This window comes from Dermacentor albipictus, chromosome 6 (assembly GCF_038994185.2).
Source record: "Dermacentor albipictus isolate Rhodes 1998 colony chromosome 6, USDA_Dalb.pri_finalv2, whole genome shotgun sequence".
NCBI classification, from domain to species: domain Eukaryota; kingdom Metazoa; phylum Arthropoda; class Arachnida; order Ixodida; family Ixodidae; genus Dermacentor; species Dermacentor albipictus.
In genome coordinates this window covers 142,539,196-142,556,252 of record NC_091826.1, presented here as the reverse complement: position 1 = coordinate 142,556,252, position 17,057 = coordinate 142,539,196, and the positions used below count along the sequence as shown (strand labels likewise).

The following is a 17,057-nucleotide window of genomic DNA, read 5'->3' as shown; positions in this document are numbered from 1 at the left end:
GGAATGATGTAGGTATATCATCCGGACCACACACTTTTGTTCGTTTCAAACTCTGTAATAATCACTCGATGCTCGTCACACTGAATACAACCTCAGACATTTCGCCGGCTCCGACCGGAAAATCAACTCTATTAACCCCCCTAATGTAGTAGACTGAAATACTGATGAAAGGTATTAAACAAAAATGTCGATCTTACTTGACGCAAGCGATAGTAAATAGCTTGACGATTTCCGCTCAAGCTCGGGCCATCTTCTGAGCGGCAACACTAGCGCGCGACCACACATCAGCCATAACGGCGGTGACTGAGCGAATCGCGACAGCACGTCGACTTGGCGTTGACCTATTGAAACCCATGCGCCTGATGTTCACCTCTTCGTCGGGCTCAAAGAACGGCGGGCAGACTCCGATGGCGCTCGCCCGCCCTCGCGGTCCGGGCAGGCTGCCTCCTCCGGTTCCTCTGTGATTAACACGTTTGTTAGAATATGGTGCGCAAAAGCTCCGTCAACGAGTGTGCTTACCTGGCTGCATCACGGCGGGCGTTATACACGTCTTTCTTCCAGACGCCGCGCCACTGGGCTGCAGTTTTCACTGCCGGGCCCTCAGCGTTCAGCAAGGCAATCACTTGCTGCGAGAGCTCCTCCTTGCGCGCCGCCGTCAGCTGTTGACCCAGCACACACGACGCCTTCGCAAGGTAGGGGTGCTCTTCAACAAATGACACGAGTATATCGCGTTGCCTCGCTGAAACATGAGGACCCAGCAGCCTAACCTTCTGCGAGGACATCGTTTTGGATCCGCGGCGCGCAAACTGGCAAGTCCAAAACGTAAACAAAGCGAGGCAACTTGTTTGCATAGCGTATGGCACACCACCTAGCGACTAAATAAGAAAAAACACAAATAAACTTACAACTCTCAGTAGCGGTCCGCGCCGCAAGCTCACATTTATTACTGAAAATATATTTGCAAGTGTTCTGTAGAAACCAATGTTTTTTTTATCAAACCAGCAACATCCTTTAATTGCTATACCGTCCCCCAAGTACAAACAAAAATGATGACGTGACCTTCCGGCAGACCGCCGCTCGCTGATTGGTTCCCCTCACGCCGCTCCGTTCCACTCTTTCTCCGAGTTACGTAATCCAGACGTAACAGCCAAAAGGAACCGGTTCCCAAAGGAACCGCTACAGAATACGGCCCCTGGGCATCGTGAACGGCTTTTTGACGGTTCTGGTCGTCCGAGGTGAATCGGTGGGCCAGCTGGCGACATTCCTCGGCGTGTCTGGCGGCGTCCAAGATCGGCAGGCATTCGGATGGGTCTGGCCGGTAGGGCAGAATGGTGTCGACTGTGTGCGAAGGATGTCGGCCGTAAAGAAGGTAAAAGGGTGAGAATCCGGTAGTGGCCTGAGTCGCGGTGTTGTAGGCATAGGTGACAAACGGAAGAGCGAGGTCCCAATTAGAGTGATCAGGTGAAACATACATGGCGAGCATGTCACCAAGAGTTCGATTAAAGCGTTCCGTGGTACCGTTAGTCTGTGGGTGATAAGCAGTGCATTTACGATGAACAGTAGCGCATTCAGCAAGCAGTTGTTCGATGACTTCAGATAAGAAGGCGCGGCCTCTGTCGCTTAAAAGTTCACGTGGACCTCCATGACGAAGGAGCAAACGGTGAAGTATGAAATTGGCGACCTCTTGCGCTATAGCATTTGGTAGAGCAGCGGTCTCCGCATAACGGGTTAAGTGGTCTACCGCAACGATTATTCACCTGTTGCCGGTAGGAGTCAACGGAAGTGGCCCGTAGAGATCTATGCCCACGCGATCAAAGGGTCGGGATGGGCATTGCAGAGGCTGGAGTTCACCGGCGGAGTTGTGTGGTGGCGCTTTACGGCGTTGGCACTCACGACAAGAACAGACGAACGTTCGAACGAAATTGTACATTTCCCGCGAGTAATAGCGCTGTCGAAGTCATTCGTAGGCTTTGAAGACTCCCGCGTGGCCACACTGAGGGTCGACGTGGAACGAGGAGCAGAGCTCTGATCTCAAGGTTCTCGGAATGACGAGTAACCAGGTGCGTCCCTCTGGGGCATAGTTGCGTCGATATAGTAGCTGGTGTCGAATCGCAAAATGAGGAACTTGGCGCCGAAGCGTACGTGACGCTGGAACTTTCGACGTATCCGAGAGAAGGTCGAGCAGAGATGCAGTCCAGGGATCATTACGCTGTGCAGCAGCGATAGTGTCAACGTCCAGAGAGGATAATGTACACTCGCAGGCGGAGTCGTCACGGGCCTTCGGAGGAAGCGGCGATCGGGATAGTGCGTCAGCATCGGAGTGCTTTCGCCCGGAACGGTAAACCACGCGGATGTCATATTCTTGGATTCGCAATGCCCAGCGGGCAAGGCGGCCGGATGGATCTTTGAGAGTCGACAGCCAACATAGTGCGTGGTGGTCGGTCACTACGTCAAACGATCGGCCGTATAAATATGGGCGAAACTTGCCAAGCGCCCACACAATGGCCAAACACGCCTTTTCTGTAACGCTGTAATTTGTTTCCGCCTCTCGCGTATGCGACGACGTATTCTGTGTGGCCAGGTTGATGCTGTGCCAACACAGCGCCAAGGCCTACACCGCTTGCATCGGTATGGATTTCGGTTGGTGCTTGAGGGTCAAAATGGTGAAGAATGGGTGGCGTCGTGAGAAGACAGCGCAAGGTTGCGAAGGCGTCGTCACACTCTGGAGACCATGATGAGAGATCTCTAGCGCCACCAAGGATCTGCGTCGCAGGCGATATAATTGACGCAAAGTTTCGAACGAATCGTCGGAAGTAAGAGCAGAGACCGATAAAACTGCGTAGCTCTTTCCTAGTAGCAGGTTTTGGGAACGCAGTAACAGCACGTAGCTTCTCGGGCTCCGGGCGAATGCCCTCCTTTGACACGACATGGCCTAAAATTGTTAGCTGACGAACAGCAAATCGACACTTCTTCAAGTTAAGTTGCAACCTGGCGTTGGTCAAGCATGTGAGTACGCGCTGGAGGCGGAGCAGGTGGGTTGGGAAATCAGGGGCGAACACTACAATGTCGTCAAGATAGTAAAGAGAGATTTTCGATTTGAGGCCACGTAGAACATTATCCATGATCCTTTCGAACGTAGCAGGAGCGTTTCAAAGTCCGAAAGGCATGACGGTGAATTCATACACGCCGTCTGGTGTAACAAAGGCAGTTTTCGGGCGATCGGCCTCTGCCATCGGAACCTCCCAGTAGCCTGACCACAAATCCAGCGAAGAAAAGAACTCGGCTCCCTGTAAACAGTCCAGAGCATCATCGATGCGTGGTAATGGGTAGACGTCCTTCAGCGTGATCTTGCTCAAGCGTCGAAAATCAACACAGAAGCGGATGGAACCGTCTTTTTTTGGGACGAGGACCACGGGAGAGGCCCATGGGCTTTGGGAAGGTTGAATGACGCCTCGACGGAGCATGTCATCGACCTGGTCTGCAATGACGCGACGTTCCGTAGACACGCGATATGGTCTTTGTCGCAGCGGTGAGTGAGAGCCAGTGTCGATGTAATGCTCGACCGTCGATGCGCGGCCAGGAGATGGTTGCGCAACGTCGAAAGAATGGCGGAAGTGCTGAAGGAGTGCGAGAAGTTGAGATCGCTGCGAATACGTAAGATCTTCGGCGATGAATGGGCTGAACACACCAGTCCATGTTGAGTCGGGTACGGAAAGGGCACTCAGTTCATGGACGACAGTAGAAGGCACTTCGTCGAGGACGGAGACAATTCGTGTTGAATCGACCGACTCGACGTAACCAAGGCATTCGCGGCGCAGCAGTGATAGCGGTGATGAAAGATGATTGTAAATGTTCATCGTGCTGACACCGGCGCCAAGGTCAAGAGCTGCAAAGGGCAAAGGAAGCGCTTTTCGGGTAGCAAAGTGATGAGAGGGCATGAAGAAGACCGTCCCGTCGGATATGATACTACAGAAGACTGGTACGAATGCTAAAGAGCGTGGAGGAATACAGGTGTCTTCTCTCACGACAAATTTAGCGGCAGGATGATCATCGACGGAGGCCAGGTCACCAAGGTGGAAAAGTTCAATCGCAGCCCGAGCGCAATTGATGATGGCATTGTGGCGTGAGAGAAAATCCCATCCTATAATAACGGCGTGGGAGCACGATGAAAGAACTATGAATTCAATCGTGTACAAAACGTCCTGTATGATCACACGAGCAGTACAAGCAGTGGTAGGGCGAATGGGTTGAGCACTCGCCGTTCGGAGCGACAATAAAGACAGAGACGTCGTCACTTTACGAAGCGAACGGCAAAATCTTGCATCCATAACTGAAATAGCGGCACCGGTATCGACGAGGGCGACTGTAGCGACATCTTCGATAAACACATCAATGACGTTAGCAGGTAAAGGAGGAGGACTTCGGCATGTCGACACTTGCGCAGTTCTTGCCTCGGGAACTGCGTCGTCTACTGAGCATGTGTTGGTGGGCTAGTTGGTTAAGCATGATTACAAAAACGGCGCCGAATAAAACAACACACGAAGAAGGGAAAACACGAGACAGCACGTAGGCGCACTAACAACTGACTCAGTTGTTAGTGCGCCTACGTGCTGTCTCGTGTTTTCCCTTCTTCGTGTGTTGTTTTATTCGGCGCCATTTTTGTAATCATGCGTCGTCTAGTTTCCCTCTTCGTTAGAGACGGGCCGTCGACGCATAGGGGAGAGAGATCGGCGACGTGGGGAGGGTGACCGGAGGCGTTCGAAGCGAGGACGGCGATCAGTCTGGGAGCGAACTGGTGATGGGTCGAAGGATCCGTAAGGCGCAGGTGGATCAGGCGGCACATAGGGCGCGCGGTGATCGCCATCGAACGCCTGCGATCGGCGGCGGCAGAACCTTGCGACATGACCGGGATACTTACAGGCGAAGCATATAGGGCGATTGTCCGGCATACGCCACGGGTTAGTGACGGCAGTGGAGGTCCAGGGGACTGGAGGGGGAGGGCGGTGCAGCGGCTGCTGGAAACGACGCACGGGCACAGTGCTAGGGGCCATTGCAGCAACCGTAGCATAAGCGAGTGGTGTAGTCACGACATCTTGCTGGTGAACAGCCGGCAGCGCTTCCGCGACCTCTTCATGGATCACGTTATGGAGATGAGACGGCAAAGTGCTGGCAGACTCCTGAGTAACGGACACCAGAGATAGCTGTCGTGCAACTTCTTCGCGGACGAAATCCTTGATTTGGGTTATCAGGGAGGCTTGTTCTGGGCCGGTGGTCAGGCTGCAGAGTGACGTCGCATTTGGTGTGGGATGTCACCTTGTCAGAGCTCGCTGCTTACGCAACTCATCATAGTTCTGGCACAAGCTGATGACGTCGCCAACAGTGCGTGGGTCCTTGGCCAGAAGCATCTGGAACGCGTCATCATCGATTCCCTTCATGACGTGCTTGATCTTTTCCGCTTCCGTCATGGCAGCGTTCACGCGCCTGCACAAATCTAGAACGTCTTCTATACAGCTGGTGAATGTCTCACCCGTGTCCTGTGCGCGTGTACGCAAACGCTGCTCGGCTCGGAGTTTCCTGACGGCGGGTCGGTCAAATACTTCGGTAATCGAAGTCTTGAACACCGACCACGTTCGGATATCCCTCTCATGATTTCTGAACCAGAGACTGCCCACGCCCGCAAGATAGAATGATACGTAAGCCAGTTTATCTGAGTCATTCCATTTGTTATGAACGCTCACCCGCTCGTATGACCACAGCCACTCTTCAACGTCGTTGTCGTCGGTTCCACTGAAGATGGGAGGCTCCCGTTGGCGAACGGTACTAGGGCAAGGGACGGGTGGCGGTGGAAGAGTCTGCTGGTCGGCGTCCGGCATGGCAGAAGGTAGCGTCCGAGAACGGGGTTCCAGGATGGTAGAGTGGAACGTTACCCCGCACGGCTCCACCACTTGTAAAGGAGATTTATCAGGGTTCGTAGCGACCGCCGGTTCTACGATGCACCGAGTTGTTCCCGAGCTGGAGCTTCTGCTGCGCGCTTGATGCTGCCGATGCTGCTGACCCAGTGCGCACGTTCGTTATCTTCTTTACAATATCAATGTTTATATCTCCCGCTATAATTATGTTATGACGAGCATGTTTAGTGAGGAATGTAGACAATTCAGATAAAAATACTTTCAGATCATAATTAGGTGGTCTGTATACTGCTAATACCAGGAAAGTAGCCTTAGGCTTGCATAATGTAAAGGAAACGACTTCTGCTGCGGTAAAGTCAGCAGAAATTACTTTCATTATCCATTCGTTTCCAGCAAAAACATACACGCCACCACCCTTGCTCAGGTCACGGCATTTTGAATGTGACTGAAAACCTTTGAGAACAAACGCTGCAGATTCGGACTGCGTTATATTTATATATGTTAATATGAGGGTGTCTAAGTATTGCAATACTGCGCTCAGGTACACATTTAGTGAATCCCAGTGCTTTTTAATGCTTCTGATATTTGTGTGCACAAGCTCTGCAAGCACAAGCTTATGTATTGCGGTAAAGCGTATTATTCCGACAAGAGCTAACCTGGCATGTATGGCTTTAGCCAACAAAAGTTCTCAAGACATCATGCATCCTGCCACAAAAATCTGCTTTGTTGAGAGTAGAACATTAGGTTCGTCGCTGACTGAAACCATACACTCCAGATTCGCGTAAATCTTTCCCAATATCGGCATGCTTCACCGCAACACACAAATATGTTGCGGTGATAACGGTACTCGAACAGGCTGATGCAAATGTTTCGACAGGGGAGCTTGCCTTCATCAGGGCAACTGCTTTCCTTGGCAGTTTTCATATGTGTGAGTCTCCCCAACTCCCGACTGGGGAGATTTAGCTGGACCTTTGCCAAGAGGCGTACTGACAAGCGTTTGGTAGTGGCTGGTAGAGATGCAGGAGTCTAAAAAGCATTGCGAAATTCGGTTCCGTAAGGTTAGCTTCACCGCAGTACAAACGTGTTAAGCGGTTAGACATACAAAATGTTTTGCGGTGAAGCATAGCAAGGTTACCTGGCCTTTGATGCAAAGCAGCTTCCCAAGAGGCGCGCTAATCCCATGGCTAGTTATGCAGTTCCCCGCGTGCGAGTGAGTTCCCCGCGTTCGGTGGTTTCCCAATGACATACAAAATGACATTGATTGACTGTAAATAGGTGACGGCACTATATGCTGATGCAAAAGCGTCGTTTCGCTTTCGAAAACTGCGCTCGGTTAAAGAGAACATCTTGACTCACATATGATCAAAGCTGTTGAACAGGAAGCTACGAAATACATAGCTATTATGGAAGAAATCAACAGTTCAGAAAAAAATGGCGGTGTAAACATTAACTGGCTTAAGAGGTCGACAAACCAGTGGTTCAAAGCATCACAGTCACGTCTGAAATAGCACTGAAGGCCGGCCAGTACACTTATTAGGCGCATCGGCGCGCGTAGTGTAACAGGAGACGGCGGGTGCACGCGTACATCATTAAGGAACACATATATATGTCGCGTGAAAGCGGTCACTCTTCACTTCTGGCATGCTTCACTGCAATACTGTTGGGTGCACTTCACCGCGTAACACCAGTCTACTGGGGCGAAGCTGACTTCAGGACGCCGATTTATTCAACTTATTAGCGAGGCAGGTCTGTTTATTACGCTTGGCAACGTTTGACCACATTTTCTGCATTAATTTCGTTTGTTATTTTTAATTTTCTTACCATAGTTTTAGTGTTCGCGTAGACCGGGATACGGTCCGGTTGATTTAGATTGGAGTGACAAGGTGATACGCACTCATTTCTCAAGTTCCCATACTTTATTCCAGGTTTCCAACCGAGTACTCACATTTGGCTAAATGCTGTTAATAGACGCTACATTACCCTCCTTGGGGAAAATGAAATGAATGCGGACACAATGTGATTAAGGAAACCATAAACGGAAAACAGTTCACTGTTGAAAAGTCGTGAATGTCTCCCACGAACAAACAGTCACAATGTCAGGTTGCGAAACAAGAAAGATGGCGTGGAGGCTTTCTGTTTCACTTTGGGTAGCACTCTCTTGGAGAACTCTCGTCCAATGCAGGTGGTGTAGGATCTGGCACTGAAGTGGGTAGAAGATATATGATGTCATCACAGTCAAATGATGTTTTGGCTATTGCTTGTTTAAGGCCAGAGGCATCTTTGAAAAAACTTGAGTTGGGCGTTATTACTCTATTTCCTCTCGATGCCTTGATTTCTGATCCATGAACGCTGACAATGGTATAAGGGTCTGGATCATAGTACGAAGTGAACTTGTCGTGTCTGTCTTGCTTGCGCAAGACTTTCTGACCGACACAGAAGCGATGTGGTTTAGCGTGCCTTCGTGCATCAGCATGTTGTTTGTTGTATGCCCTTTTCTCGAGCACAGTCGTTTTCAACTTTGTTACGTCTTCCGTTTCCGAAGCAGCTTCAACATATCAAGGAAGAAGATTTCTCATCGGTCTGCCAAACAGCATTTCATACGGTGATCTTCCTGTAGTCAAGTGTTTGGAAGACCTGTATGACATCAGGAAAGGGTCGAGCTCTACTTTCCAATCTGTGTTCTCAAGCTGACTAGTGTGAACATGCTGTTTCAATGTTCTCTTGAACCGCTCAGCTTCGCCATTAGCTTGAGGCCACAAAGGTGAGATTCGATGATGCCGAAATTCTAATTCTTTTGCGAATGCAGCAAACTATTTGCCTTGGAATGGTGGCCCATTGTCACTTTTTACCTGTGCAGGGATTCCAAACTGGCAAAACACTTGTCGCAGGGAGGGAAACACATTGTTTGCACTTGTGGAGTGTATGACCTGTACCACTGGGTACCGTGAGAAGTCATCTAACACCACCATAGCGTACTTTCCATCTGGGAAGGGACCACAAAAGTCGGCTGATACTTCTTCCCAGGGACCACTGGGTAGTTCCGTCATGGCAAGTGGTTCTTGCGTTGCTTGGGGAACAGCTGCTTGACATGGTAGACAGCTTTTAATCAAAGTGTGCACGAGCTTATCCATGCCTTGGAACCACACTTTTTCTCTTAACATTTTTTTTTGTTTTCGCAATACCTTGATGGCCCTTGTGGGCAAGCAGCACTGCTTGTTTCTGCACGGTAGCGGGAAGAACTAGGCGTGTTCCTCGAAGGACAATGCCCTTGGGCGTTGTTGTTAGTTCTGTTTTTTATAGATGCAAGTGGCTTCAGTTCAACTGAGACCCAGCTGGTGAGTGTGGGGTGCTGGATAGCACTGATAAGTGACTGTAGCTGCTAGTCTGCTTTCGTTGCATCAGCGACATTTTGAACTGAAAAGGCGTTTGGGATGTTGTGGTGCTGGATAAAGTTGACATACTCATTAGGTACTTTTTCGATGAAGGCACACATTTTGGTTTCAGGAACTGGATGCCTGGAAAGGTGATCGGAAGGGTTACTACTTCCTGCAGTGTGTTGTACAACAAACTCGTACTGTTGAACGCGTAGAGCAAGGCGCTCAATGCGAGCAGATGGTGATGATCTTGGGTTTCCCAGTATGCTCACTAAAGGCTTGTGATCAGTCAGCAAAAGGAAGTTGACTCCACAAAGGTAAAGACGGAAGTGCTCAATGGCCCATACAGCTGCGGGCATCTGACGTTCAATTTGGGAGTAGCGACTTTCAACTGGTGTAAGCGCTCTACTTGCACAAGCTATCACTACAATGTCTTCATGGTCACGCTGTGGGAGGATAGCACCCAGACCATGTGGACTTGCATTTACCACCAATTCTGTCGGTTTGGAGGGGTCAAAGTAAGCAAGGGAGGAGGCATCGGACACGGCTTGCTTTAGGCTCCCAATAGCATTTTGCTGACGTTCTGTCCACTCCCATACAACATCCTTTAGTGTCAGTTCACGTAAAGGCTGTAAGGCAACAATGATGTCATCCACTGTTGGGCACAAATGTCGTTCACGTTGAATGGAAGTGTTCACAACACGCATGTCAAACAGATTCGAATTTCATCAGACTGATGCGGTTTAGGCACAATAACCACAGGGGACAACCACGGTGTATAGGTCCTTTGGCTGGCTCAATGATGTCTTCTGACAGGAGGCGTTCAAGTTCTTTCTCTGTGGCGTCACGTAAGGCAAACTGAATACGCCTGTGTGGTTCTGCAACCGGTGGGAGTGTCGTCTACAAAAAGATGAATGTGCTGTTTTTTCAGTTTTCCACCTCCACTAAACAACTTGGGAAATGCTTCTACGATTGACTTGTCACCTAGCTTGATGCTCATTAACTTGGTATGTGATCTGGACAAGCCCCAGGTTGGATACTGCTGTGAAGCTTAAGAGTGGTGAAGTGTTCTCGAATGACAAAGATGTCTTCTTCAATGCAGTTATCTTTGTATCTCATTGTGACAGAGACTTTGCCTAGAAGTTCAAGTGGAGATGTTACTTTGTATGGGAACACTCTAATGGATGTTTCCTGGTGTTTCACCTTTAGGCGATAGCTCTTAAAGTCATTTTCGCCAACAATTGACACCATTGCACCTGTGTCGATTAAGAAAGTGACCTGTACATTGTTGACAGTGACAATAACTTTTGGAGATGGGCCTGTCTGAGGTGAGGTCATGGCAACGAAAACATAATCGTCACTGCTTGAACTGGTGTCATGGTGGCAGCATATTGTTTGGTGCTAGAACTCTTCTTACTGCAGGCTGTCTGATTCCTGTTTGGACCATTGTCACAGTCCACTGCGTGTACCATTTGTCTCGTTGAACGACAGAATCGTGCAAAGTGACTAACCTTGTTACAAGCCTTGCATGTCTTGCCCCATGCAGCACAACTTGATCGTCCGCCTTGGTGAGGCCACTTGCCACCGCAGTTGCGACAATCTGTTGAGGCATGAAGTCGCTGCGCTGCATAGGTTTGTCGTGGCATCTGTCGGCTGTTTCTTTGGTGTCGGCCATGATGCTGTCCTTCCTTGTGCACTGCGAGCACCGCCGCATTGATATCGACGTTGTTTTCCATGTCGGATACATCCCCTTCGACATCCTCGAGCATTCTTCCCTCTTTAAGTAAGTCTGGTAAAGTGGGGGAATGAAGCATTGCATATTTGCGAAGGCGAGACGACGTTGTGGCGAGGATTATTTGGTTCTGGAATTCAGCGTCGACGTTCTCGAAGTTACCGTGGCGAGAGAGCTGCCGGAGGCGCGCGTAGAAGGCGTCCAGTGGCTCACCAACGTTTTGCTGGGCTTGGCGAAATTTGTAGATCGCAAATGTCGAGTTCACTCGCGGGGCGAAGTATTAACTCAGTTTCGCTCGTGCGGCATCGTATTCTGGCATCGATGGGCTCTGCATGGTCTGGGTCGTGCTTGTAGCTGTTGCAGCTTGTGTAGGGCTGTCGGGGGGTGGGGGAGCGAAATATGTCGTAGACGTCCTCGCCGACGTAGTGCAGGAGGAGAACCTTCTTGCGTGCATCTGCCGTGATATCACACGCAAAAAGAAAGTTCTCGAACCTTTCTATCCACTTGGTGCATTCGTGACCAGTATTGTTGGCGTCTGTGGCGCGAAGGTCGAAACTTGGGAAGGGAGGGAGCGCGTGTGCCATGGCTGCGATTGCCGGTTGCCGCTTGCTGCTGAGGGATGATACCACGGAATGACTGTTGGTTTGGCACTCACATGAGACCAAATAACACTTCTGACACCATTTTAGTGTTCGCGTAGACCAGGATACGGTCCGGTTGATTTAGATTGGAGTGACACGGTGATCCGCACTCCATTGCTCAAGTTCCCATACTTTATTCCAGGTTTCCAACCGAGTACTCACATTTGGCTAAATTCTGTTAATTGACACTGCAAGAGTGACCCTGTATCACGTGGTAGCAGAGCTGATGCCGCGTCGTAACTGCGCTAGGAAAGGTAAGCGTGTATGCAGCAGGCACGGTGGAACTGGCTCTTGTTGGGAAACTTCAAGAGACGCTCTTCCGCGCAGCGATGCCATTTGTCTTATTAAAAGAATGCATGTGATGATCAAATAAGCTGCAGCAAAGCTGTAAAAAAGCTGTACTAATGCTGCCCTAACACCATCTCGCTCGAGCGAGATAGTCTTAGAAAAAAAAGCGCGATGTAACACGATCTGATGGAGCAGCTCGTCATGCCAGTGTTTTCTTACGTCCTCGGTCTTTCGCACGTCCTTCCCTGAACCAGACTACTGAATAGTTCTGTGCACGCACTGACGATCCTGACGGAGGCAATTCACATGAGCAGCTCTATATGGGATGCCACGGCCCATTCTACAGGCCGGCTGCAATTTGGCGCGGCCAGGAGGCAAAATATGCGCGCAAGGGACCTAGTGGTAACGCATCGAACAGCTCCCAGCCTCAAGCTGTTATTACACGCATATAGCGTGGAAATATCAATTACTCACGCTCTAAGTGGGCACAGAATACAGACCGCTTCGCAGCGCAACCGGCTCCGTAGACAGACGCCATGGAAATGAACGGATGTGACATCATGGGTTATAGCGAACGTGACGTTATGGGTGAAGGTAGACGTTTTGGGCACTTTTCGTCAGCTGTGCTAGGGTGGCTAGAAGGGGAGGTGCGAATACCGGCAGCGCAAACTTGACCTCGCAGCGCACCGTTGCCGCGGGGTGGCGCTGTTGACCAAGGCGGGGTAAAGTCCCTTGATGATTTGAAAGTAGCGACACTCTGAACTCTGCCGCCGCCGCGCGACCTCCTCGCCTCCTCCTCGCCCCTTGTGCGTTCCCCCCGCGGTAACCAATTTTGCCCCCGTTTTTCTGCACGACGATTGGTCTCCCTGCCGTTGCCCTTGGAAACGCGCGGATCTTGAGTTTTGCTTGTGTTTTTCTTTTTCGTTCGCGCCATTTTCCTCCTCAGCACGGCTGGCTCGGCGTTTTAGTTCGGCGTAGCGAACGTTGTACGCCGTGTTTCCTGCTATATGTGCTAGCGCTATGCCGGGCTGTTGCGCATATAACTGCAGCAAGAAGCCTGAAGATGGTTATGCCGTTTTTATGATACCACAAGGAAAGCGTGACGGCTTGCGCAGGAAGCAGTGGCTGCATGACATTGGCCGAAAGAACTTTGTTCCGACAAAGAACAGCGTTGTTTGCGAGCTGAGGCGCCTTTCTTATAGCTCGTAGCAAAGCATCCCGTAATGCTGCATTTTTTTCATTCTTCCGCTCACCACGCCCACCACGCTCATAAACGCTCACCAGCGTTTGTGTTGCGGTTGTCCTCAGTATGCTTAATATTCCCCTCACACGTCGCGAACTGTTGTTATTCACTCGGAAGTGCAGCCTTATAGATCGTGCTTTCCGCCCTGAAAAAATTAGTGGCAAGTATACCCGTGTTATTGCAGGTGATGAGCGTTAGCTAGTCAACATTGAGTTTTTTTGGAGTTTTAAGGCGAAAGCCTTGAGATCTGTTTCAAGGTCGCCTTGTAAACTCGAGGTATCACGTGACCAAAGGAAGGCCAGAGGTCACCCAAATCATGTCCGCGCCTGCATAAGAGAATGATTGCCCAAGTTAATTAATGAATCATTAGTGATTGACATAAAATGGATTAGGGAGGATTAATGATTAGCGTGTATTAAAGAAGGTTAAGGTGTATTAGAGTGCCTTAAGAAGGATTAAGATGCATGAATAAGGACTAAGGTGGGTGGAGGAGGATTAAGGCCGAAAAATGTGGTAAGGTGAATTATGGTTGCTAAAGGAGAATTAAGACCGATTAAGGTGGATTAGGGACCATAGAGCTGGATTAGGTTTGATAGAGGTGGATTAGGGTGTATTAAGGTAGATTGGGACTATTAAGCAGGATTAAGGTGGATGATGGAGGATTAAGACGGATTATAATGGATCGCGGTTGATCGCGGTCTACAGAGAAGTGCAAAATTCCCAGGATTCGCTTGCTTTACAGGAAGACCTAAATACATTGCACCGGTGGTGCGAACAGTGGCACATGAATATAAGTTTGCAAAAAACAGTGCACATGTGTTTCACGAGGAAAAAGAATGTACCTAATTACGTCTATAACTTAAACGGCCACTTATTGGAAACTGTTCTAGAATATAAGTATTTAGGTGTGTACATCACCTCAAGACTATGTTGGCATCGACATGTTGATTATGTTGCTGGGAAAGCTTGCAAAATGTTGGGTTTTTTGCGCCGTAACACAAGAATGTTTCCGCAAGACTCTAGGGATTTACTATTTAAAACGTATATTAGGTCCGCGTTGGAATATGCTTGTACTGTATGGGACCCGCCAACAAAGACTGACAGACAAAAATTAGAGAGAATCCAGAACTTAGCGGCTCGCTACGTTTCTGGCAATTATAGTAGATACATTAGTGTGTCTGGCATAAAACAGGAATTAGAATGGGAACCCCTTGAAGTAAGAAGAAGAAAGCTAAGGCTTAATTTTTTTCATAACATATATTACGGTAAGATTGCTATTCCTAGGGAGAAGTACATTTTTCATCCGCACTACAGATCCGAGCGGGTTGATCATAATCATAAAGTGCGTGAATTCAGGTCAAGAACCGATATGTTCAAGATGTCGTTTTTTCCTCAGACTGTTCGAGAATGGAATGATTTATCTTCATTTCTTGTTAATATTACTGACACTGAAGTGTTTGCATTGTCATTGTGACTGCCATTGTAATATTTTTTTTCGTTTGTACAACCCCCCACTGTAATGCCACTGTGGCGCTGTGGGTAAATAAATAAATAAATAAATAAATAAAGGAGGATTAAGAAGGTTTATGGTAGGTAAGGTGCATTAGGGGCGATGTAGATTGATTAGGTTGTATTAAGGTGGATTGGGAGTATTAAGCTGGTTTAAGGTGGATGAAGGAGTATTAAGGTGGATTAGGGTGGACTAAGGTGAATAAGGGTTCATTGAGTATTAAGCCCGATTAGTCTACCATAATCCCCCTAATGCACATTAATCCACCGAATCCACATTCATCGACCTTAATCCTCCTTCGTTCACTTTAATCCACCATAATCCACGAGAGTCCGCCTTAATGAACCCTAATCCAACGTCATCGACCTTAATCTGCTCTAACTCTCCTTAATGCACTTTAATCCTCCTTAACCAACGCTACTACTTCCTCATCCACTTTAATCCACCCTAATCCGCTATAATCGTCCTTAATTCACCTTAATCCACATTCATCTACTTTAGTCCACCCTTATCCTCCTTCATTCACTTTAATTCACTTTAGCCCACCATAATCCTCCTTAATGCACCTTAATCCTTCCTAATCCATCCTCATCCTTCTTCATGCACTTTAATCCACCCTAATCCACTATAATCGTCTTTAATGCACCTCAACACATCTTCATCCACCCTAACCCACCTTCATCGAACTTAATCCAACCTTGTCCTCCTTTATGCACAGTAATCCACTTTCATCAACTTTAATCCACCTTAACCCTCCTTAATACACCCGAATTCATCTTAATCCAATCCTAATCAATCATTACTTTGCTAATCATTAAACATCTCCTATGCGCGGCTGCACATGCTTTGGTTCGCTTCCCGCCTTCCTTCGGTCACGTGATATTTTCTGTAGCCCACAACGGGACCTTGATACAGAGGTCTAAGGCTTTCGCTTAATAAGCCACACACAAAGGGATGTGTCACAAGCAATACTATATCAGACGCACGAAATAAAGCATCTCATCATGCGGCAGAAAAATTGTCTGGAGTATAGAACTCGCGTCAAAAGCTCCTTTTACATCGGTATACCCCGTTCATACGGCTTTAGGAAAAAACCAACCTCGTCATAAATGTTGCCTCTAGCATTATCGATGCTGCTGTTAGCATTTCTCAAAATTTTCAACCCCACTGGGGCGCGCAACTGGCCCAAAATAACACGCCTCCATAGAATCCTGCGGCCCGTCCGCGGTAGCCAAGGAGGAATAGCGTGCCGTGCGCAGCCGGCGGGCGAGGAGAATCGAGGAGGAAAGCGCCATGAGGAGGAGAGTGTCGCTACTTTCAAACATCAAGGGGCTTTAAGGCGGGGTAAAATCCCTTGACAATTTGAAAGTAGCGACACTCTTTGGACTATGCCGCCGCCGCGCGACCTCCTCGCCTCCTCCTCGCCTCTTGCGCGTTCCCCCGCGGCAACCAGTTCTGCCCCGTTTTTCTGCACGACGATTGGTCTCCCTGCCCCTGCCCTTGGAAACGCGCGGATCTTGAGTTTTGCTTCTGTTTTTCTTTTTCATTCGCGCCATTTTCCTCCTGAGCACGGCTGGCTCGGCGCTTCAACTTGGCGTAGCGAACGTTGTGCGCTGTGTTTCCTGCTCTATGTGCTAGCGCTATGAGGGGCTGTTGTGCATATAACTGCAACAAGAAACTTGATGGTTATGCTGTTTTTATGACACCACAAGGAAAGCGTGACGGCTTGCGCAGGAAGCAGCGGCTACATGACATTGGCCGAAAGAACTTTGTTCCGACAAAGAACAGCATTGTTTGCGAGCTGAGGCGTCTTTCTTATAGCTCGTAGCAAAGTATCCCGTAATGCAGCATTTTTTTCATTCTTCCGGCCTGCTCACCACCGTTTTTGTTGCGGTTGTCCTCAGTATGCTTAATATTCTGGGGCGGCTCCATCACCTCGCACGTAGCTAACTGTTGCTATTCAGTCGGAAGTGCAGCATTAGAGATTCTGCCTTGCGCTCTGAGAAAATTAATAGCAAGTATACCCGTGGTATTGCAGGTGATGAGCGTTAGCTAGTGAGCATTGATTTTTTTAAAGTTTAATGCGAAAGCCTTTAGATCTCTATGTTTCAAGGTCGCGTTGTAAACTGTAAGTATCACATGACCCAAAGAAGGCCTGAGGTGACCCAAAGCATGTCCACCACTGTATAAGAGAATGATTACCCAAGTTAATTAATGAATCATTAGTGATTGACATAAGGTGGATTAAGGAGTATTAAGGTTGAGTAGAGTGTATTATTAAGATTAAGGTGGATTAGAGTGCATTAAGAAGGATTAAGATGCATGAATAAAGATTAAGGTGGGTGGAGGAGGATTAAGGC

The 17,057-nt window shown here is 48.8% G+C and overlaps 1 pseudogene; it reads right to left on the bottom strand.

The window, feature by feature from the left end:
* Positions 1-10,798: 10,798 nt before the first annotated feature.
* LOC139047105 (uncharacterized) lies at positions 10,799-11,599 on the bottom strand (annotated as a pseudogene).
* Positions 11,600-17,057: the final 5,458 nt, after the last annotated feature.